The sequence below is a fragment of the Gopherus flavomarginatus genome, chromosome 7 (assembly GCF_025201925.1).
Source record: "Gopherus flavomarginatus isolate rGopFla2 chromosome 7, rGopFla2.mat.asm, whole genome shotgun sequence".
NCBI lineage: Eukaryota > Metazoa > Chordata > Testudines > Testudinidae > Gopherus > Gopherus flavomarginatus.
Window position 1 is genome coordinate 107,370,770 of NC_066623.1, and position 25,294 is coordinate 107,396,063.

Consider the following 25,294-nt stretch of genomic DNA (forward strand, 5'->3'; position numbering starts at 1 on the left):
ATGTAGAAAAACATCCAAAATATTTAATACATTTCAATTGGTTTTCTATTGTTTAACAGTGCAATTAATCGAGATTCATTTTTTTAAACTGCAATTAATTTTTTTTGAGTTAATCGCGTGAGTTAACTGCGATTAAATGGCAGCCCTAAAAATAAGTAAAACCTTATTTTAGCTGGTAAAGCCAGGATATGCTGAGGGAGCAGATTGGCAGAGTAAAAAACCATTGCCTTTACAGTGCGACTCTTCACATTAGACGCAAGTTTAGAAAGAGGAGAGAGAAAGGAGAGTTCCCTGTGAAGAGGGCTTGACAATGCCACCCAGTGCACGGGTGAGTTCTCATGGGTTAGGTAAATGGGGCTGGTGGTTATTAAGTATAATTTGAATTCCCATAAAACAAGTTTCCCTTTGCAATAACAAAGCCTTTCCTCCCTATCAGCCTCCCAGTGATCTACCCTTGAACCTGTCCAGAAATAACAAAGCAATGATGCCTGGTTGCAAAGATGGGCAGGTGGTAAATTAGCTATAGATATAAACTGTGGATGAATAATTAAGGGATAATGTTCATGGCACTGGAGTATTTGTAACAATAAGGCTTTTGTGATTAGTGAAATGCTGAAATGGAGCTATTTATTGTAAGTGTATCCCAGTGCGATGAGTGTTCTTGTTTTTATGCAGTCAGATAAAAGAAATAAAGTCCTGCTGTTTGTGTTGCTGTTTCATCTTTTTGAGTGGAAGCTTATTTTTAAGGTCCAGGTTGCTCTACGTGCAACAGCTCCCATTTTAGACACCTTGATTAAGTATCCAGACTTCTGAAAATACCCAGCTGAAAATGATGGGAGCTGCTGGGGGCTGAGCCCTTTCAGAAAAGTGGCCACTTCTCTTAGGTACCTAACTTGGAACTGAGCTCTGAAAATCTGGCCTCGATTTTTTGTGCTGAGCAAATCTGAAAATATTGCCCTAAACTTTGGGTGGGGGTGAAGGGTTGGGCATTTACCCAGTATTCAATTTTTAAAGCATTTTCTCCTGATATGGGAAGTGGATAGACAGGTTTAAACAGTGAATGATAGTTGTAAGGCATAACTGCTTAGGGGATGTTTACACAGCGATTGAACACACATGGCTGGCCTGTGTCAGCTGACATGGGCTTGGGCTGTGGGCTGTAAAACTATGGTGTAGACATTTGGGCTTGGGCTGTAGCCCAGGCTCCGGGATCCAATTTTACAACCCTGTAATCCTGAGTCAGTTGACACGGGCCAGCTGGGAGTGTTTAATTGCAGTGTAGACAGACCTTTAGAGGAGTAGCTCATGTTGGAAAGGAAGGGTGATCCTAGGATAGAGTACAGATGTTCATCTCAGTATGCTGAGGTTGGAGCATGAGGACTGGTACTCCGGGTCCAGTGTCTAGGCTGTCTGAATTTGACTGGTCTGAGAAAGTAACTCAATCTGTTTACAGCTCAGTTTCCGGATCATAAGGATGGGGATAAAAAAGGCTGTTTGGGCCTAGTAGTAGTATTGTTTCAGTGCCTTGTGGGAAGGGGTAACTTTTAATCTCTTGACCATCTGAGTGGTTGAAATCAGTATTGCCAACCCCAAATGTTCAAAAATCATGAGTCAGGGTCACCAAAAATCATGAGATTATGTCAAATAATAGATTTGTTGTTCTCTTTATTTGCCTTCTACTTTTTGAGCCTTTAGGGTGGGGTCATATTTGGAAGCTTCCTCTACAGCCACAAGGGCTAGAAATTTACTTTTTCTTTAAGAACGAAGGCTGAAATCATCACATCTCCGCTTGACTCCAGGAGCTGAGACTTGAAGGAAAACAATAATTACCATAAGACTCATGACAAAATCTTGAGAGTTGCTAACACTGTGAAATGATCTTGTAGAATTTGGAAATCTTACTACCTCGACATTTGAAGATCAGTTCTCAGTTGTACCAAGTCAAATGAGACAGAGTGTTAATCGTATCTTAATTATCTTGTTAATTGTTTGTTACTTGGTGGCTCATGTCAAACAAGACATGTCTGAGCTGAGCAGCTACAAAACATAGTAAGAGCAGCCAAGATGCACTGGGAGACCCAGATATGACAATAACTTAATTTATGTATGTAGATTGGGCAACAACGAGCTGATACCTGAAGTATTTGAATAATTGACATTATAATGGTCCCCCAACATCTGAGGGCAGCAGGGAAACAAAAATGCAACATAGATTTGTTCTTAGGGCTACTAGACGGCAAAATGTATTATGTGTATTACCATAGCACTTAAAGGGCCCCACTGTACAAACACAAAATTAGAGACAGTCCCTGCCGTGAAGAGCTGAAAATTTCAATAGACAAGACTGACAAGGGAAGGGGTGTTGTTCCCATTTTACAGATGGGGAAGTTGGAACACAGAGTTAAGTGACTTATCCAAGTTCACATGGAGGGCTCAGGCAGAGCTGGAAATTGCACACAAGTATTTTGAGCTTCCATTCAGTGCCATAACCACAAGACCACCCTTCTTCTCGATGCCTGTTTTAAAGTTACCACAGCTTCCCAAAGTTGGAAGATTTCTTTTTTTTAATTTTGTGCAGCAGTGCGAGTAAAAAATTTACTAATCTGACTTGTTCTCATGCAGAAAAACCAAAATGGACCAACCCCCTTCCGGCACCATATCTAGGTATGCAGCTGTGGATGGCAGGCAGTGCGATTTGTGCACCGCTGTAGTTTTAGACAATGTTAATTTTCTCTTTGCTTTTATCTCTAAATCGCAAAAATGGTTTCTCGTGACATTTTAACTTACACATGTGAAAGGATTGGCATTTTTAGACTGTCAGTGTTACTGGATGAAAAAGCTGATTGTGTCACGGGACATCTGTTTTATTGTTAATTAGATGAAATAGGAAAGACATCAGAAGGGTACACACAGAAACTATTTCATAGTTCCTGTTTAAAATCTTGCTCTGATCTCTTGAAATTAATGATGCTTTGCAGATTTTCACATTTTGATGTGAATTTCATTTAGGAAGTTTCAGGAACAAATGACAAAGAGTTGTTACCCATCTGTGCCTCTGTCTTTACAATTCAATTACTCCTTGCCATCATACAGTCTTTCCTTTTAAACTTATCAGAAGAAAGAAAATAACCGAGGAGTTCATTTGTCATTGAAAAGAAAAATGAGTTGTGATCATCACCACTCATGTTCTGGGCTCGTTAAAGTAAGAAACACCATTTACATTGTCCTATCAAGCTGACTTGGTCCTTTTGATGGTCATGAACAAGACAAAACAAAGTTTGTAGCTGTGAATGATGAAACCTTAATTTTATATATGTTTTGGAAATCTGGATTTGCTGTCTGTTCATATGCTTAGATACTCTGTAGTGATGGGCATGGCATGAAAACCTAGATACATCATCTACTATTGTTCTCAGCCTACAGTTGCTTTTAAAGATGTTCTGCTGTACTGAATAGGAAGGTAATACGAGGTATACTCACTGGGGAGGGACAGTTATGTTAAGAATGTGTGATAATACCAACCTGTTACCTTAGAGGATTCAAAAAATCAAACCAATAACCAATCTGTAGTGTCTGAACAAACTGAGGAATCAGAGGGGAGATTTTAGTCATGTTCACTGGAAAAGCAAGATAACTAAGGAAGCAACTCACATGCATTTGTGTGGTCAGAAAGGTGAGATGTATTTGTCAACGATATGGTAGCTGCCACGTGATTCCTTCTGATTGGTTTTGGGGTGCATTTGCCTGATAGTTGGAGCAGGGGATGGGAAACAAGCATTCCTGGATTCTAGTCTTAGGCCTGCCACTGACTAACTGGGTGAAGATGGGCAAGTCAGGACAGAAGTTTCAAATTTAGGTGCCTAAAGTTGGGTACCTAAATCCATAAGTGGCTTTTTTCTTGTACTTTCTCTGCTTGAGAATCCATGTAGTCTCTCTCCCAGAGTTCCCAGGAGTGGTGCAGTTCCATGTTATCCCCCCGGTGTAGGGCAGTGTATAATACCCTCTTTGGTGGTGCATGTAACAATCAACACACTGTGCTCCTATTGAGGCCTCCAGCTGGGTCATGCAGCCATTTCTTTGGAGCACCACTTGCTGTCAGGATGTGGAGCTCTGCCCTTTGGATCCATCACAAGAATTCATGGAAGAGAAGAGGGATGGTTGTGTGACAGAAAGTTGCTGTGTTTGTCACCTGAAAGCAAAAAGGTGTGCGTGTGGGCGGGAGGACAGAGCAGAAAGATCAGAGATCAACCTGGGAGCTGAAGGTTGGGCTAACAAAAGACCCATCCATTCCTGCAGTCTTTACCCAGGAGAAACTCCCGTCTATTTAGTGGGAGTTAGGATTGCAGGATCAACCCCAAATTGTATGTGTGGGGAACTGTGTATTTTGTTACATAACCCTCAGCAGCTAAATGACTACACGTGGTCTGTGCAGTGTCTCTTGAGTCTCAGTCTGTGGCTGGGTAAAAAGGGGCACAACTCCACTGATGTCAATAGAACAATAACTGTGTACATCAGTCGTGAGCTAGTCCTTTTATAACTAATGCCAAAGGGAAGGGAAATCAGATCTCCCAAAGAGGGTAAGGAAGGCAACAGAGAGGTCGCTGGGGGTGGAAAGTTGAGTGGCAGTCGAGACTATGTGGGAGATTTGTAGTAATGTGGCAAGCTAGCTACAGAACGGGGGAGACAGAGTGAGACTGGATTATCAGGCTCTTTCTGGCTTTATAAAGTACCTGTTACTGTGGTATCTAGCATGGGACAGGTTCAGAAATGAGAACTGAGGGACGGGTAGGGTGGGGCTGGGAAGTCAGTTCTGTTCTGCTCTGTTTATTCTGAATCCTGTTGCCTGAGCTCTGGATAGTTCTTTGTGTTGAAGGTGCTGGAGATATTGGGCTCCATCCCTGACGTTTGGGGGCCAGAGAGACTCATTTGCTGACAGGGTTAGTGGGTGCAGATGGAAAAGGGAATAAAGCAGGAGGAAAAGCCACATGCGGACTTCTAATAGTAACTTTATTAACCTGATATGGAATGCACATGGACACAATGACATGAACATCTGGGAAGGGATAGTAACTCTCCAGCAGCTCCTGTTATTTTAATGGAGCGAAGGGGAAAGAGTACAAAGAGGCTTGCAGAGTGGGACATGGGAAGTGTGGTAGGTACCAGATTCTGTCAATTTTTACAAAATATTGCTGAGGGTGGAGGAAACTGGACTTGGTCTAGGAATGGAACCTGAATTCCAAGTCCCTAAGGTGCTGTTGGCATGAAAGTGAAGTGACTTGAAAAATTCAGCCCTCAGCTATGCACACACAGCTCCTGTTGACTTTGAATCACAGGGCGGAGTTTGGTCCAAACGCATCATTATGTAATTGTGTGACTGATTTGTTTAAATGTGCCCATTGAGAGGCATCCTGACACACCAAACAGTGCATTAAATCAGTACGTGGGGCCTTATCCTTGGTGCTGTACTGACTTACACCAGCTGAAGATCCGGCCCATTAAATCAAACTCCCGACAGCACAAACAGGCCCATTCTAGACCCCACTAATGCTCAGAATGGACGAAGGACTATTAAATTGCTATCTGAGGAGAGAAGGAAGAAAAGTGCAGGTTTTGGCAATTGAGCTTGCAAAACTAAAGGCCACATAATGTTCCAGGGCTTTGGTAACTTAAACAGTGTTCCACATCTCTCTACCTAGCAACCAATTCATCGATTCGTAAGGCCAAAAGGGATCACTAGGATCATCTAGGGAAGTCTGGCTTTCTGCATAACACAGGCCATAGATATCATCCAGAGATTCCTGCACCTAGTCCAACATCTTGGGATTGATGGGTCTTTCCCAGTTTTTCCCCCCTATTACCCTGTCATGCTAATTTACAGTGTATTTTGCACTATTATTTCCCTTAGTCCTAATCTAAAAGGGTCTATGTCCATACATTTTTGGCACTCTACATCAGCATTGCAGAGGTTGTTTTTACTCGCCTACGTAATGAGACTGCTTCCAGTGTGAAGCCTTTCTGAATGGAAGTCCCAAACACTGCTGCACCAAATCTATATTTTGATTGACTAGTGGTTTGGTTTGGATTTTATTGCCACATTTTATCAAGTATAATGTCTGCAGCATAAGGTCCATCCCCTGAGAAGCTGCTGTTGACTCAAAATATAGAAGTTGAAAGAAAGGGACAGTTTGAATCAGGTCACAATAAAAAGGAAATAAAATATTGAGATGGTTCTGTGATGTCCTACCTACAGAATATTACCTCTGTGAATGTTAAAAACAGTCTTCAGTTTCTGGCGGTTTACCTCCTCTTCAGCCACAAAATCTGGGCTGGAATACTGTTGATCTGTAACCCCTGACCTGGTCTTAGGGTGCACGATCAAATTATATATCCATATTAAAATGCTTTAAGATAGTAAAATAGAAGCTAGTAGAGCTGTAATCAAGTAGGGGAAACAATAATATTAATTATTTTAGGTAGGCTTGGCAATAAAAACAAGTTAACAGCAAAAGAACAGTTTGTTTGAAATAATGGATTGCCAAGGGATTTGTAGTATGTGTAACCATAAGATTAACCACATTAACATATTGGAAACACTGGGAAATGTATTGATGCAGATAGTGTAAGTCAAAAGTTGGAAGTCCAGTTATGGGTACCGGGAAAGTCATAGAATACCTCGGCAGGACATATAGTCCAACCCCTTGCCCAAAGCAGGACAAATCTCCAACTAAGTCTCCTAGACAAGGGGCTGAGACCTAAGTAAATATGGCCATAGATATGTAAATGTATGAAAAGGGGGTGTACAATCTGATACATAATGTTCACAGGTGGGATATTGCATCCCAAGACATCATCTCCTCTTGCGGTGTGCTTCATGGGCTGTTCTGTTCCATCTTTGCTTCCAATGGCCTCGCCAAGGTTATAAGTATGTCAGCATGGGGGGATTGCTTTATCTTGTACCAGCCTAAAGCTGTAAGTAGGCCTGGACCTGGCGGTTAGTTTTCTATACTTTTCATACTCTATCTTATTTTCCTATAACTTCAGTTGTACTTGTCTGTACTAACGAAAGCTAATAAAGTCTCTGTGTCCTTCACCAATCTCAAACTCAATAACATTTCTCATGTAGCTGTCTGAGTAAAAGAACCTGGTATTTGTGACAAATGCCTTTGCACCCCAGACAAACCTGGGCTACAACGCTTACCTCACAAAGGAGAGGTGTGTTATTCCAAGGCTGTTTAAACAGCATAGTTGATGTAGATGAACATTATTAGTGAGGTGAAGATTGACCTGTGGCACCTTGGAAATTTCACAGGTCCCTGGAAATGTTGGGCCATGAGCAAGAGTGTGTATGCAAGTGGGCATCTGGCTTACATATATAAATATACTGTCTGTTTGCATGGTAACATGCCCAGTGTTCTCAGTGCTGAGAGTTCTTCTGCAATGAATAGTAGAGAGTGCAAAGCTGTTGCATTGCAGCACTGGTGTGAACAAAGGCTGGGTGTGAGCACAAGCACAGGACTATGCTTAGTGTTTAACTAGTGGGTGGTGGCTGTCATTGAATTTGTTCATATGAGTATATCCTGATTAGCTGAAGACATGTCTGCCTTCCTGAGATGCAGCATCTCTTAATGGGTCACCTCAAGCAGGCGTACCTTGGTGCAGCTGGCTTATCCATCCTTGGAGAGTGAGCCCATCTCCTCTACAGCACATGTAAGGATATAATTCCTCTGCATGTGTGCACCAACGTCCATGGTCATTAGGAGTAGTTCTGGGTTCTTATGAGAAGTAGGAATTGCCATATTATCTGAGCCAATGATCCATCTAGTCCAGTGTCCTACCTCTGAAATTTGCCACTATCAGCTGCTTCAGAGGAAAGTGTCAGAAACCCTGCTGTAGGTGATTCAGGCTAACGTGCCCACGGGGAAAGTTTCATAGATTATAAAGACAGAAGGGACCACTGTCCTCATCTAGCTGGACCTCCTGTATAACACAGGCTGTAAGACTTCCACAACTGTCCATAGATAGAGGTGGGATTATGACCTGAAGTATGAAGGTTTATATCCCTGCAACCCTCTTGTAACTAATAATAAAAGAACCATTATAGCTCTGGACTAATTATGACCTAACCCTGTGCCACCGTGCCTCAGTGGGTCACAACTGAGAATAACAAATTCAGGACAAGTTGCTGAGAAATAGGGCAGACACACCCCAAAACTGGTGGTTATTCTTCCATAAGATATACCCAAACCAGCATACAAAAGTAAACTTCTGTCTCACCACACTGTCTAACAAGAAGTCTGAATGCAGGCTCTTTAGGTATTCCAGTCCTGGATTCAACACCCAGACACTAGACTGAATGATGAGTGGTTATTTTAAAACCAACTTCATCAACCAAAGGGTTCTTCTGATCCCAAAGGTCCAGCCACATATCCAGGTCAATATGTAACTCCATCTTACCCAATAATCATGCTGTTGCCAATCCTTTAGTATCTAATATCTAAAGGTTTATTTATAAAAAAAAGAAAGAAAAAGTTGCATTAAAATTGTTTAAAGGAATCAAATACCTACAATAATTGCAAGGTTCTTGGATCAGACTTGTAGCAGTGATGGAATAAACTGCTGGCTTGTTAAGTCTCTGGTTGCTCCCAAATCACTAGAAGGTCCTCAGTCCTTTGGTTAGAATGCTCCCATTAGTATAAGTTCATAGCCCAGAGGTTTGAGCAGGAAAGAGACAAAATGGAGATGTTTCCAGGGCCTTTTATAGCTTTTGTAATGTGGAGGGAAACAAAGCCCTCAGTTCAGTTTGTGGAAAAATACAGGTGGTAAGATGGAGTTTAGGTCACATGGTTTAGTCACATGCTCTTGCATGCTCTGCTGAGTCATAGCAGGGGCCATCACCCATACTCTAGCTAGAATATCAACAGGAAAGCCCATTAGGTGTTGATAGGCATCTTTCATGGTCCATTGTGAGTTACGTGTTCCTCGATGGGCCATTCAACTTGAATAGTCCCACTACAATGTGCTGGCAAAATACCTTGTGGGTGTTACCACATTAGCAGACACATTTGAAATACAGGTACATAGTCAATATCCATAATTTCAGATACAAAAATGATACATGCAAATAGCATAATCCTATTCAGCAAATTATAACTTTTCCATAGACACCTTACTTGACACACTTTGTATAAGATTTGTTGCAATTATATAATAGTGATAGCAACAATTATCTACCTGTTGTAATCATATAGCATCACACCCTGCAGTTAATGGGTGTTTAGTTTGTGAAAGGACTGCAGGATCTGTCCCATATGTGTCACAGTTGAGCAGTGTCAGTTCTAAGACTGATTCTTGTTTTAGGTACAGCAGTGCTATGTGCTGCTGTCACATTTTCAGTCACAGTTGAGCTTTTATTTTAATGCACAGACTCCACAAACTGAAAATAAAGGGTCAAATCCCTCCTTGCATTAACTCATTGACTTCCGGGAATGAATTTGGCAAATAGCACTTATCAGCATGACTAAAATAAATTTATATTTCATTTAAAAGGGAGAAAGATTGATACCGTCTATTAGCGAGCTGAAGCAATCTTTCCTTATTCTTCTAAACCAGTTCCATATCTACTTGGCTTTGGAATGTATATTCCTGATGAATTGTAGGCTAACTTAATGGGGAGGAAAATGTGTGCACGGCTGTTGGAGGGCAGAAAAGTGGCAAAATGTAGAATAAGAATTGCTGGAAGGGAGGAGACAATGGAAAATCAGTTAGCCTCCTCCTAAAAGGGAGATGAGGGAATAAATGACTCAAAGGAGAACAGGAGTGAGTGAAATAAAAAAGATGGACATTAAAAGGAGAGTTGGAATCAAGGCATCACGTTTGGGTTTGGGTCTTGAATATCCAAAAGTCTGGGATTGTTTGCATCAGTTATGGATCTGGCCCATCTTTTCTTAAACAGAGGAAAAAAATTAGAGGAGCCCCAAAAGGTGTAAATGCAGTAAATGTGCAGGCAGCAAGAAACAGATTTAGACAATATTTTTGAACCATGGTTAGATTAGTTAGTTGGCTTAAAAAACCTGTGAGGTTTTTCAATAAAACACTCTGGGGTTCTTTCTTGTGTTTGGGTTCTGAGTCTTTAAGGCTGCATTCAGGCCAAATTTTCAAGCATTTTTTCTGCAATCATGAGGGCTGGAAACCTACTTGCCATGAGAATCTCAGCTCCCACCCCCAATATCACATAACTCCAGGAACTGGAGCTATGAGAAGAACAACAAGTATCACGAGACCCATGATGAAATCATGAGCTGGCAAAAGCGATATTTTGGGAATGGGCCATTGTTGGTCATCCTATCCTTGCACTGAGTTATTGAATGCTGGTCTTGCTGTTCTTCTCTAGTGATGCTCTTTGCGAAGTGTTAGGTGATGCCTAAATACGTAGGGGTAGTTCCTGACCCAAAGAGTAACCATCCCTTTGCCATGCCACCAGTCACATAACACTAATGATATGCAGCGAACCTGAAGTCCTTGCTCAAACTAAGTTCCCAGTAAAGTCAATGAGATTTTCACTTGGGTAAAGAAATGAATTTAAAAACTAACAAATCAAAAGCTGGGGGTCAAATAGGAGCAACCAAGGGCTAGTGTGGGACAGGGAAGGAAAACAAAGTTAATTGTGGAGGGTTATCCTGGAACCATGCTCTCTGGTGGCAGGCAGAGTATGGTGGTTGTATCCAATTCTACTCTGATCACTGAGCCCCCTTCCTTATGAGGACTGGAGTTATCCAGCCGTTGGAGGGAGCCACAAATGGCTGTCAGTTGCATTGCCTCTAACCCAGATTTCTGAGCTACTGTTCTACTGGCACCACTGTTCTAACCAAAGGGCTGATTACTAGCCTCTAGTAGCTGTATGTGTGTATTTTCTACTATATACACCATATTTGTACAGAATGAATGTATGATATGATGCCCTTTTAGGAAATTTGTGGACAAAGAATCTGAGGACTTTGAAAACAGATAGCAGAAGTTGCAAAGGTAGCTCTCCAGATTAAATAGCGTGTGATGGAGACAGCTTTAAAAAGAGAGAGGATGGTGGTAAATCTTTAATGACAGAATCTTAGATAAGACTAAAATATTTATATCACCTTTTTAACCCGAGTTTTATAGCAATGAAGTTTAACTTATATCTTCTATTACCTTTGTCAAGTTTATGACTATCTCTCATTTATGTATTCCCTTAAATATGTATAAGACAGTTTTACTTATCTTGTTTACATGAGTTCTCTCTTTGGGCATTTGTCTCCATCACTGCATAGCACATTTATGGTAATTTACTATAATACACGTATATCAGAGGCAGTTTAAGTGACATTTAGCCTTGAATATATTCATTTTTTTCCCTTGTAGCCACTAGGAAGTCAAGAGATATATGAAAAGCTATTAATTTTTGGATGATAGTAACATAAACAACATCAAGACTTATATTTGCTCTGGGAATACAGAGGAAATAACAAATTTTGCGCACCATATGGTCAGTTATTAAAAATAAATAAATAAAATCAACATTTAATCTTTCTTCTTCACATGTTAAGGATAATCAGAATCACAGCTTAGTGACTGGAGAGGGAGTAAAAAGGATTTTTTGACTGAGGTTAAATATTATTAGTAATGGGGTGATTAAGTTACAAAACTTTCAGGTACAGTAACTCCTCACTTAATGTCCTCCCGCTTAACGTTGTTTCAAAGTTACGTCGCTGCTCAATTAGGGAACCTGCTTGTTTAAAGTTGTGCAATGCTCCCTTATAACATCGTTTGGCTGCCTGCTCTGTCCACTGCTTGTAAGATTCTGTGGAAAAGCAGTGACTTTACAAGGGAGCATTGCACAAGTTCCTATTCTCTGCCTCCTCCCCCTCCCTCTCAGCGCTTCCCCCACCCTCCCAGCTGCATCTCCACTCCTCCCCCTCCCTCCCAGAAAATCCTAAGCGCTGCCAAACGGCTGTTTGGTGGCACTTAAGACTTTTGGGGGGGTGGGAAGGAGCAGGGATGCGGCTGCTCCGGAGAGGAGGTGGAGTAGGGGTGGGAAGAGGAGGGCCTGGAGTGGAGCGGGGACAGGAAGAGGTGGGCCTGGAGCATCCCCCGGCAAAGTTAGCGCCTGTTCTTCTCTGGGGAACCTGCCACTGCTGCTGCGAAGGTGCTTCCTAGCATCTTTGCCTGCAGTGGGCTGTGCCTGTGTGGGGTAAGCCAGGGGCACTTCTGAACCACAGTACAGTACAGTACTGTACAGTATATAATGCCTTTTGTCTGCCTCCCAAAAATTTCCTTGGAACCTAACCCCCCCGCATTTACATTAAATCTTATGGGAAAGTTGGATTAGTTTAACATCGTTTCACTTAAAGTTGCATTTTTCAGGAACATAACTACAACGTTAAGTGAGGAGTTACTGTACTCTTGTCACCTGTCCTTCTTTCCCGCCCTGAAAACAATGTGGAAATAAGTTTCTTTCTGCTTCAGATCTCCAGCTGTTCAGATAGTATGGTGATGTGTGCCAGGAGAAGAACTTTGAAAATATTATTATATTACAGAAGTGCCTAAAGGCTCTGATTGACATCGGGGCCCCGTTGTGCAAGGTGCTGTACAGACACACAGTAAGAAATAATACATTCCTTGAAGATCTTATAGTATAAATAGACAAAGGGTAGAATGGGGAACAGAGACACAGAAGTGAAAACACTTGCCCAAGGTCACAGAGCAGGTCAGTGGCAGGGCTAGAAATAGAACCCAGGGCTCCTGAGTCCCAATCTAGTGCCTTATCCACTGTCCTTATGGTGATGGTGATAATGAAAAAGCTAATGATATTTTACTCATCCATTCAAAAAACTACTTGCCTGGGGCAAGTAGGAAATTTCCCAGGCTGTTGTACTTTCATGTGACAATAGTAACCAACCAATTCTCTTCCCCCTCAACAAAAGCAAACTTTTTCAAGTAGACAAATATATAAATGAAAGAAAACTGAACCATGTCACATATAAAGGCTGATAGAGCCCCTCTCTCAGAAATGTTCAGATATATAACTGAAGATTATTTGGATTTGATGATGATGGGCGATCACTCGTTATTGAGTGTGATCATCTTCCATGGGAGTTATGGGCCCTCAGGTGGCTAATAAGCCCAATCCTTGAACCACAAAATGTTATTTTCCCAAAAACTGGAACATGCCTGTGCGTGACTTCTTTTGAAGTGGGGAGACTGGTGCACAACGGTCACCACACTGTCCTTGACAGATAGAGGACTTGAAACCGATGGCATGGATACTATGATGATTGGAAATCCTCTATTTGCTGCAGCCTTCATCCACCTTCACAGCCATTGTAACATTGCACAACAGTTTCACCTCCATTGTGTACCAATCCTCTATCTGCTCTGCTGTTAGGGACTTCTTGGATCACACTTTGTCTGGGACCTTGCCCTTGATGTTCTGCCATGGGTGACTCTAAGGGAGTACATGACTCCAGGCAGCGTCGCTTTTGGGGTCATTGAGACACTCAAGCCTCTCCACCACTACAAGGATTTACTATGTAATTGATTGGGGGAGTAGTGGAAATAAATTCCATGGTTTTGACAATATTTAAGTTCAGAGCACACCAAAGTTAAATGAAGTTACACATGCACCTTTTATTCAGTTTCTTTGTTCCTTCTCCTTTCAGCAGCACCTATAGTTACATTCTATTAGTGATCAGAATGAGAGAGAATGGCCAGCTTCCATGCAGCAGTGCTATGTTTTGGCATTGGTCTAGTGGCCTGTGCTAGCTCTGTGGTACAAGATTCACTTTAATTCCTTCTTCCTTTTTTTCTTTCTACTCAGTCCTTCAGATTAGGACTTTTCTCCCTCTTGCCTGATGTTCAGAGATCCCAAAAGTTTTCCATGCAGTTATTGCAATTTGGCATCTGAATAGTGATGAAGAACTGTGGCTTCCAATCCTGTGAAGGGCCAAGCACCTTCAACTCCTGTTGACTTTAACAGGAGTTACAAGTGCTTAGTCCTGGGAAGACCTGAGCAGGAGATAAATCTTTTTATGGAGAGGAGGGAGCATAGTAATGGGGTATGCTGCTGGGAAAAGGGACTGGGTACTGATAGAGGGCCACAGTGCATGACCTCATGCCCTGGAAGAGGGAATCTGAGAAGTGAGTATCTGAGAGGTGCCTGGTTTAAGGGGGTGGTTGGATGGTAGGTCACATCACAGATGTTGGACAGAAAATGGTAGAAGAGCCACTGCTAGCAAAGATATTCAGAGGGGTGCTGCAGGAGTTGTCTAGAACAGTGGCTCTCTACCTTTCCAGACTACTGTATCCCTTTCAGGAGTCTGATTTATCTTGTGTACCCTCAAGTTTCACCTCACTTAAAAACTACTTGCTTACAAAATCAGACATAAAAATACAAAGTGACACAGCACACTATTACTGAAACATTGCTGACTTTCTTATTTTTACCATGTAATTAATAAAATAAATCAATTGGAATATAAATATTGTACTTACATTTCAGTGCATAGTGTATAAAGCAGTATAAACGAGTGTTGTTTCAGTTAGGAGGAGAAAGGGATGATGGAGTCAGGTTTTTTCTTTGATGCAATCGTGTTTATATACGAAGTCCCATTTCCTTAAAAAGAGCAGGAATCAAATAACAGGAGTTTCTTTGCTCGAAGTTCCAAGACTCTTTCGGTCAGTTCTTGGCCACAAAAACGTCTCTCAACTTTTTTTAGGGCCACTCTCCTGGTGCTTGCTTTGGTTGTGTCCTTGGTGGTTTTTCCTGCTCCAGCATTGTGTTTTTCTGTCTTTCACAGGCACGCAAACCTTCACCCAACAATATTCTGCCTAACCGCTCCACCAATATCTGCCTTTGTCTTGGGTGTTGGTACAATAGCAGCCACCATCCAAAATGCAGGCACATGTCAGCTATATATTCTATACAGGAGCTTAATTGCATTTTACATTGACCCTGAATGAAAGGCAGCTGTTGCGCACATCAACTTCAACCAGGCGTAATCCAATCCTTAACAGTAAGAAATGTGGAATTGCTTTTATGCCAATCTGCCTTTCATTTTCAGAACCCTCTAATCTATATGCTCATTAGCCAACATCAAGCTTCAGCCTGAGTCCGAAGTCTATACAGCTATTTCGAGTGCCGTAGCACTAGCCTAAATCTGCAGACCGGGCTCTGAGATTTGCTGCCCCTTGTTTTGGCTGTGTAGGCAATGCCCTATGAAAAGATCTGCTCCTCTGTTTACTTCTGCTTCTACATTTTGAGTCACCAGCTCTTTTCCCTTGATTGCAGCTATTTCCCCTTCTTTTTGTATGTGACAAAGCCCAGCTCTTGCCTCTCCGTAGATTTAAAGTGTGTGACATGTTTGTTAGTTCTGTCTTAAAACAGTAGGGGATTGGAAAGGTGGGTCCAAATTATTGATATCAAGACTTGAACCTTCCCGAACTTTGGACGTGTTTACAGCTAAGATTTTGATTTGTCCAATTATGAAGATAGGATCCAATCTGGTTCATGATCAAGACTGAAACTTTGCGAAGATGTAAAGGTTTGGCTTGGGACCATCTTTCAGGACTAGTGAGCATCATTTGTTTGAAAATTACCAGTGACAAACTGTTGCCTAAAAGTACTATATTTTGCTTTGTCGGAAAGCTGTATTTTGCTTGAGGTGATGTTATCTACCTAATGTGGACCACATTACCATAGTATATGAGCATCTCACAATCTTTAATGTATTTATCCTCAATGCCCCTGTAAGCTAGGGAAGTGCTTTTATCCATTCAGTGCCTTAGTTCCTCATCTGTGACATAAGTGACTTTCCCAAGACCACATAAGGAAGTCTGTGGCAGAGGAGGGACTTACATCCAGATCTCTCAGGTCTTAGGCTAGTACTCTAAACACTGGACCATCCTTCCTATTTCCTTGGTGTATTGTCTATGCTTATTCACCTACACTTTAATCATAACTCAATGGGTTACACCCAAATAAGAGCAGAGCATGCACCATCATTGAACAACTAATCTGACCCTTAGATTGTTGGTTGCAACCGTTCTCATACAAAGGCTTTCGATACTTTTCATTCAAATCTATTATGGGTGTGGCTTTTCAGCTGTTCTCTTATTACGGCTTTCAGGTCAGTGCAGTTCCTCATGCTTACACACTTAACGGTAACTGTAAACCAGTGCTAGGGTCGCCAGTTCTGATTGGATGAATTCCTGGAGGCTTCATCACATGACGTAATCTTTAATTAAAAATTAGTCTTTAATTCATGGAGACTCCGGGACAATCCTGGAGGGTTTGGCAACCCTATAAACCACAGAAACAACTCCAGGATCCTGATAATCTTGTGCTACTCTTCTGGCATCACATTGTATGTTCAAGTTGGAATGAAACTGCTCAGGAGTGGAAGGCCATGCAAAATATCACTTGAAAGGTAAAGGCAGCAATACTTTGGCTGCTTTCACTCTGTAAGGAAGCCAGAGTTTGGTCAGTCCTGACAGGGGTGCTGAACGGAGATAGCTCAGCCCTTAATGCACTGCGTGGTGGCTGTAGAGTTGTGCAATGGTGGAGTCTATGGGTACACTTGCAGCTGTACAGCGCTGGGAGTTGCAGCTGTCTTCGTACAGCTGTGTAGGGAAAGCGCTGCAGTGTGGCCACACTGACAGCTACCAGCGCTGCAGTGTGGCCACATTTGCAGCATTTGCAGCGCTGTTGGAAGTGGCTGAACAGGCATTCTGGGATACCTCCGAATATCTCTGGAGGCCAATTACAGCGCTTTTGGTGGCCACACTGGTGGAGCAGCGCTGCATCACCAGTGCTGCAATTGTTATACCCCAGGCAGAGCAGGAGTATAGCCAGCGCTGCAGCCAGGGAGATGCAGCGCTGTGTGTGCCTTGCAAGTGTGGACAGTGAGTAAGTTGCAGGGCTGTAAACCCACCACCAGCGCTGCAACTCTCCAGTGTAGCCAAACCCTACATCTGTGCAAATGTAGAAACCAGTGTCACTGGCTCAAGGGTTACATCCTCCTCTCCTGTGTGGCTCATTTTTTGGTCAACTTGTTAGAATTTAATAATTCTTTGTCAATTAAATACAGCTCATTAATTTCTATCCTGTAACATATTTACATCGAAGGTGCCTGTTCCTCGGAGGGGCATGAAGACTGTAATGGCAAAGTTCATATTCCAACTTGGCTGCATAGGGACCACTTTTCTGGCCGCCCTTAACAATATAATAGGGAATATGTGTTTTGGGGTTTTTAAAATAAATTATGTGTAAAGCCGAAGCAGACGACGTCTGTTCTTTTCCAATCTTCATGCTACTTTCCTTTGTCTTTTATCACTACCCCAGTTTATATCGAGATACTGACAAACCATGAAATATTCTAGTATCCCTGTAGTGAGAGCCATTCTTGTTGCTCTATAGACTCACAGCGGCTCAGTGAGCAAGGTCATGCTGAAATCATCCTTCTGGCTTTCTATTTTTAGAAGCTGGCAGTGTCAAAGGACAATTGCCTCACCTGGTGTTTGGAGACTTTCAAAACTCCCTGCTTTGCAGCTGTGATTCCAGACTTGTCAGGTGGCTCTGGGAACAGAACCAGAGCAGCTCTTCCAAGGTCAGAGCCATAAGCTGGCATTTCCTCACATTCTGCAATACCCGTATCTCAGCAGGTATGCTAGGCTTACGATAGCATCACAGCACAGGGTTTTGTTGTGATAGCTGCTTTAGCAATAGTCTCCATCGTTGCAGGCACTAGTGACTACATAATGGACCAGTACTGGAGTTATGCATCTCAAGTTGTTGTGATGAATGTGAGCACAGTTAGGCAGGTTATCTGCTGGGCAGAGGCTGCAGCAAAGAGAGACTGATTCTATTTCTAACGCACAAACTGAGTAGAATTGCAAGTGGCAGATTAATTTATTTCCTCAAAAGGAAAACATGTTTTCTTTGAAACTGGCTGTTCTAATGGGCTTTGCTATTGTGCAGCATTTGCCTGAGACAGAGGCCAACTGGTTCTCCTAATCTGAATTGACTAAAAATATGAATTAATTAGTTATTAATTAGTAATCTCTGCAGTTGTGGGCTCCACCATGAGATATTCAGTTCTGATGGGGAATTAACTGCTCCGTGTCAAAGACGAGTGTCCATAACAGCTTCCAGGCTGGTCTTATTTTGTGTAATAAGTAACAAATCTGTTTTAGGTATACTCTCAATACTGATGCAAAATTGTGCTCTGTGTGTGTGTGTGTGTGTGTGTGTATTATTTTGTGTATTAGAGTATATGGCTTGAAAAGATGCCATCGAATCATTAAGATGGCATCTACTTCAAATTGTGTGCTATAACAAAGTGATAGACCGTGTACGGTGGTGGTGTAGCTGTGTTGGTCCCAGGATATTAAAGAGACAAGGTGGGTGAAGTAATATATTTTATTGGACCAGCTTCTGTTGGTGAGAGAGACAAGCTGGTCCAATAAAAGATATTACCTCACCCACCTTGTCTCTCTAAAGTGATAGACGGACAGTCTTGCAGAATAGCATATAGTTAACACTCTAAAACACCCAAATATTCCAGAAGGCTTCTAGCAAGAGCTATAATCCCTATCTAGCTAGTAGATTCAGCTGTAAGCATCCCCATCCTAATGCTGAATAACACGAGGAAGATTTTCAACAAAGTTTGGATCATCATATTTATCAAGGAGGATACCGGACTAAAAGAATTCTAAAACTAACTTTTAATGGGCAGCATAACTCAATAGACTGGCTCATCTGACAGAATATACATTAGTTTTCCTGGTACCTTCATACACTGTCTGACATCTTTGAACCTTTTGTTGATCAATAAGAGACTGATGACATTGTCTTTACTCAGCCACTCTTTTGCTGTCCAAGGCTTTTTGTACTGCAGTATAACTCTCTGAAGCCTAGAAAAGGGTTTCTGAAGGCTTTATGACTGAATACTCTGTTTGTTTGCCATTACTTAAATTAAAACATGTCAACTCGTACAGTATAACAGAAGCTCCTAGCATATCTTGTAGTTTGAAGTGTAGATATAATCATTTTCTTTGAAGCTGTATCAGACATGTACTTTAATCCACTGATTAAATGAGTAATGCTTAACAGAATTCTTAAACTCAGCATATGCGCGTTGCATGCACGTGTCTGCCGCTGCACATATACTAAATATATAGGATAATAGCTTAGCCTTATTGGAGTCCAATGGAATTTCATCCCTAGCAGCTACTGAATATGTGATTTGGTGTGGCATAAAGATTTTATCATCATTCCCTGCTCCAATATTGTTATATAAGCATTTGAGGGTGTTGGTTGGTATACAAATCTAACCAGGATGACTATTTACTCATGAGCAATGTAACCATGAGTGAATTATACAGTTCTTCCCAAACAAGTGCTGATAAAACCTTTCTATCACTATGCCATGGTGCATCCTGCCTGTGACTATAGGGATACCATCCTTGGCTATTGACAGATTGGAATTAACAAAGTTTGGTCCCTGTATCAAAAATTGAGAGGGATAAATGACTTCACGTTTAACATTTTAAGCCAAGACTTTGAATGCCTAATTAGCATTTAAAAGGCTCCTTGGCTGGGGAAAACAGTCACCTTCAGGGTGAGGAAAAGGGAATGTTAAATTGTTTTGAAAGATTCACATGTCAGGTTGGGATAATAGATAATCTCTCTAATATCCTGGGACCAACATGGCTACAACAACACTGCAGAGCTCAGGATAAGGAAGATTTACATGTTAATAGGCTCTGTCAATATGGGAAGAAGCCATGGGGTGGGGAGGGTAGATAAATGTATATACCCATATGGCCCTTTAGATGTTATTACATAAGTCTGAACAGGTCTATATGTCTTGGAATAAAATAAGAACTTACTAGAAGTTTGCAGTTAGAAAGAGGACACCCATCTGTGGTAAGTGCTAACCCTTACTGTCAAAAATATTATTACAAAGGATGTCTTGCTGCCTGGTATAGTAATGAGCAAGTTAAGACTTAACCCCTTGCTACTTAGGGGGTCCAGAAGCAAAATAATTGTATACCAGGGGGAGGTTGTCTGATTCAGTGTATGCCAGGGGGATGCTGGAACGCTGAAAAGAAGCAAGAGAGAAAGGGAAAAGACCTGATGGAACGTGCCATGAACATCTGAGCTCCAAGATCCAAGTGAATATCTGCTGAAATCACCTTCATCTAATAATAAAATAGTACTTTGTCTGGGTACGCTGTTATCCAGTGTCAGGCTGGATCTGATTTTGTACTGGCTGTTTTCTGTTTGATATGATTTTCTCTTGCTTTGTTTTCATTGGGTCTTAAAGTGTTTTGCAATAAGTCAATGCAACCTGTCTTTGTTTCTCCACCCTGAGGATGTACAGGAGGAGGAGAAGAGGTACCTGAACCTGGAGCACTCTGTCAAAGGCATGTGCCAAAGACCTGTCTGTCCCCATGGCACTTTTCCAGGTCACTAAAGCTCTGACTCCCATTAACTTCAATGGCTATTGGATCAGGTCCTAATGGAGGCTGGTAAGGTGGAGAAAGTTTGGTGACAGGAATAGGAAACAAATAGTGATAAAAGGTCTTTTTGCTACATTTGAGAAATACTTTACGTTGGGCATCAAGTGCTTAAGGAGATGGTTATTTCAACTTTGTTAATTTGCAAGGTCTAATAATCTTGCTAAATGTTTTTGCAGGATTATCTGCTTTTGATAATTCAGCCTAACCAAGGTGTTTGTGCCTCTAGAGAGGATGTTAGTGATGTTAAGAATTTTTTAAATCAGACAATTTTGCTTGGTCAGAGAGATCCATGGAAATCCAATCTTCAGTTGATATGTTAAACTTTGTTTCCTTTCAGTAGCAGTGAGAATCAGTTCCAGGCAAATCTGGGCATTACAGCGGAACTAAAACAAACGAAGTGGAACCAATCCTAAATATATTTATGTCTAGATTCTGGCAGACATTATGTCTTTCTGTATTTTATGTGCTGCTTTTATATCTCTGTCAGATTTTTTTGGGTAAGTTTACAAGAGTTTTTATTAACCTTTCTTAACTTGTTGATTCTTTCACTTATACTAATGCTCCATGACTTTAATTTTAAAGACAGCGAGTGATTTACAACCATATTTCTTGTAGTAGGATTTTTGTGCTCCAAACTCCTGAGAATGCAAAAGAAAAGAGCGTATGCAGATAACAGCTGGAATTTTTTTTTGCAAGCTGTCTAGGGTCTATGTGAGGGACTTCAGTGGGTGATCCTGCACCCACTGAAGTCAATGAGAGTTTTGCCACCAAATTAAATGGGAGCAGGATAGGATTGGTAGGGCTAGTCTCCATTTGAAGCATTACAGTGGCAGAACTGCACTGATGCAGCTGCACCGCTGTAGTGCATCTGGTGAAAATGCTCTATGCAGATGGGCAAGAGTTCTCCCATTGGCATAATAAAACCACCTCCATGAGAGATGGTAGTTATGATGGTGGGAGAAGCTCTCCCACTGACATAGCGCTGTGCACCGTGGTGTTTAAGTTGGTGCAATTTACGTCGCTGAGGGAGTGGCTTATTCACACCCTTGAGTGATGTAACTTATACCAACATAAATGGTTGTGTGTACAAGCCCATAGATTACTCCTGGGAGAATTCTGTGCTAAATAAATTAAATTCTGTGCACAATATTTTCAAATTCTGCATATTTTATTTGCCAAAATAACACAATATAATCACACCACTTTCAATTATTTTTGGTCATTTATTTCAAAAAACTGTCACCAAGTATGTCTGTAACAATACAGACAGCAAAAAGATTCAGGAAATGTTTTTTGACAAATAAATTACTTACTAGGCATATTAATACAGTACTCTGAGTAATAATTCATTTAAATTAGAATACAGAACCGAATTTTCCACACTCCTCAGAAGCAGTACAAAGGCTTGAGCGAGCCAGGAGCTGAGGGAGAGGGAGGTACTTGCTAGGAAGGAACCTGTGTGTGAGCTTGGAGTGTTGTTGAGTATGGGTGGGAAAAATATGGAACAGGGTTTTTTGAGGAGAGTGGGGAAGAATTGTTAGGGAGCTTTCCCCATGCAGACCCTGTTTGACCCCTAGCATCTCCCATTTAGTAAGGCACATCTACCCCTGTTCCCATGTCTCTATTCCCTATGTATCCTTGCACCCCCTGTCCATGTGTCCCTCCATCTGCACTCAGACACCCACTGCCCCCATCCCCATATGGCCCTGCACCACTCCCTTGTTCCCATATGTCTCAGTGCCCCCACTCAGCCACCCCCTGACCCATGTGGCCATGCACCTCCCTCCCACTGTGGCCTTGTGCCTCCACTCTCATTCAGCCCCTGCCCCAGTCTGTCTTCCTCCACTAGCCCCTATGTGACCCCCCCACCCCGCAGCCCCACACTGTCTGTCTTCCCATAGCCCCAGTCTCCTGACCCGGTCCAACAGACACTGTGAAGAAGGCAGGCTCTTTCTCTTCCCTAGCTGGTCGGGAGCTGCTGCTCCGTTTCTGGTGGGCAAAAGGCATAACTGCAGCAACTTTCCATCAGAAGCTTGTTTCTGTGACAAAAATTAAAAATATGCACAGCTCATTAATTTTGCACATGTGCAGTGGTGCAGAATTTTCCCAGGAGTAGTTGATGAATATAGATACTGGACCAAATCCTGCTCGTCTTATTCACGCAAGTAATCACAAGTAATCATATTAACTTCTATAGAGCTAACTTGTATAAGTAAGGCCTGGTCTACACTATGCGTTTAAACCGAATTTAGCAGCGTTAAACCGATTTAACCCTGCACCCGTCCACACAACGAGGCCTTTAATATCTATATAAAGGGCTCTTTAAACCGGTTTCTGTACTCCTCCCTGATGAGAGGAATAGCGCTGAAATCGGTATTGCCATATCTGATTAGGGTTAGTGTGGCCGCAAATCGACGGTATTGGCCTCTGGGCGATATCCCACAGTGCACCATTGTGACCACTCTGGAAAGCAATCTGAACTCGGATGCACTGGACAGGTAGACAGGAAAAGCTCTGCGAACTGTTGAATTGCATTTCCTGTTTGCCCAGCATGGAGCACTGATCAGCATGGGTGGCGATGCAGTCCCAAATCCAAAAAGAGCTCCAGCATGGACCATACGGGAGATACTGGCTCTGTTCACTGTATGGGGAGACAAATCTGTTCTATCACAGCTCCGTTACAGAAGACGAAATGCCAAAGCATTTGAAAAAAATCTCCAGGCTATGATACAGAGTCCACAGCACAGTGCTGTGTGGCAAGCGTGATGGAAAGCCAAAGAATCAAATGGATGTTCATGGAGGGAGGGAGGGGCGACTGAGGACTCCATCTATCCCACAGTCCCCGCAGTCTCCGAAAAGCATTTGCATTCTTGGCTGAGCTCCCAATGCCCGTAGGGTCAAACACATTGTCCGGGGTGGTTCAGGGTATATCTCATCAATTTACTCCCCCTCCCCTCCCGTGAAAGAAAAGGGAAAAAAATCGTTTCTTGACTTTTTTCAATGTCACCCCTATGTCTACTGCATGCTGCTGGTAGATGGGGTGCTGTGGCACTGAACAGCAGCATCCTCTCCCCTCCCCTCCCCGGTGGCAGATGGTACTGTACAAAAGGACTGATAGCCATCCTCGTCATCATCCCGTGAGTGCTCCTGGCTGGCCTCAGGTGAGGTCAGCTGGGGGCGCCTGAGTAAAAATAGGAATGACTCCCGGTTATTCCTGGCAGATGGTACAGAACGGATGGTAACCGTCCTCATCATAGCAACTGGGGGCTGAGCTCCATCAGCCCCCACCCTTTCATGTCTAAAGAAAAGATTCTGTACTGCCTGGACTATCATAGCAGCGGGATGCTGGGCTCCTCTCCCCACCACTGTTTAATGTCCTGCCTGGACTGTCATAGCAGCTGGAGGCTGCCTCCCCTTCATTTTATCTCACTAAAAACTCAGTGTTTCTTATTCCTGCATTCTTTATTACTTCATCACACAAATGGGGAGACACTGCCATGGTAGCCCAGGAGGGTGGGGGGAGAAGGGAAGCAATGGGTGGGGTTGTTGCAGGGGCACGCCCTAGAACGGCATGCAGCTCATCATTTCTGCGGGATCTGACATGGAGTGGCTGTGCTCTCTGGTTCTCTGATGCACTGGCTCTCTAGTACACTTGCCCCATATTCTTGGCAGGACTGACTCTATTTTTAGATAAAACATAAAGGAGGGAATGTCCCAGGGAGTCATTCCCATTTTTGTCTTTGCACCCCTGGCCGACCTCAGCGAGGCCAGCCAGGAGCACCCATGACAGCAGCAGATGGTACAGAACAACTGATAACTGTCATCTCATTGCCAATTTACAATGGCGCAGCAGACGGTACAGAACAACTGGTAACCATCTCTGCTACTTTACAAAGGCAAATGAATGCTGCTGTGTAGCACTGCAGTACCGCCTCTGTCAGTGGCATCCAGTACACATACGGTGACAGTGACAAAAGGCAAAAGAGACTCCATAATTGCCATGCTATGGTGTCTGCCAGGGCAATCCAGGGAAAAAGGGCGCAAAATAATTGTCTGCCGTTGCTTTCACGGAGGAAGGAATGAGTGATGACATTTACCCAGAATCACCTGCGACACTGTTTTTGCTCCATCATGCATTGGGATCTCAACCCAGAATTCCAATGGGCGGGGGAGACTGCGGGAACTATGGGATAGCTACGGGATACTACCCACAGTGCAACGCTCCAGAAATCGACGCTAGCCTTGATACATGGACGCACACCGCCAAATTATTGTGCTTTGTGTGGCTGCGTGCACTCGACTTTATACAATCTGTTTTACAAAACCAGTTTATGTAAAATCAGAATAATCCTGTAGTGTAGACATACCCTAAGGAATGCAAGATTTGGTTTGCCCTTAGATACTTGACTTGTCATATCGCTGCACTGCTTCAATGCTTCCATAGTAAAAGTTGTTTGTGTTCTCACTATTAAATGGGGCACAGAATAATTCACTGCAGGTTGCAACATTTGAATTACATTGGTAACACTCGACATTTGAAGTTTAATTTGTCTGTTCCTATGATCTGCAGAAAAAAAATCTGTTTTAGTAGTGTGAATGTATTGGGTGATTAAAGCCAATCCTGCTTTTACTGATGGATCTAAAATATCAGGTTTTCCAAGAGCAAACTAAATATTGATCCAGCACATTATAATGGTTCCAGCTGTGACAATGCAGAAAAACAATGTATTTGAGTATTGAA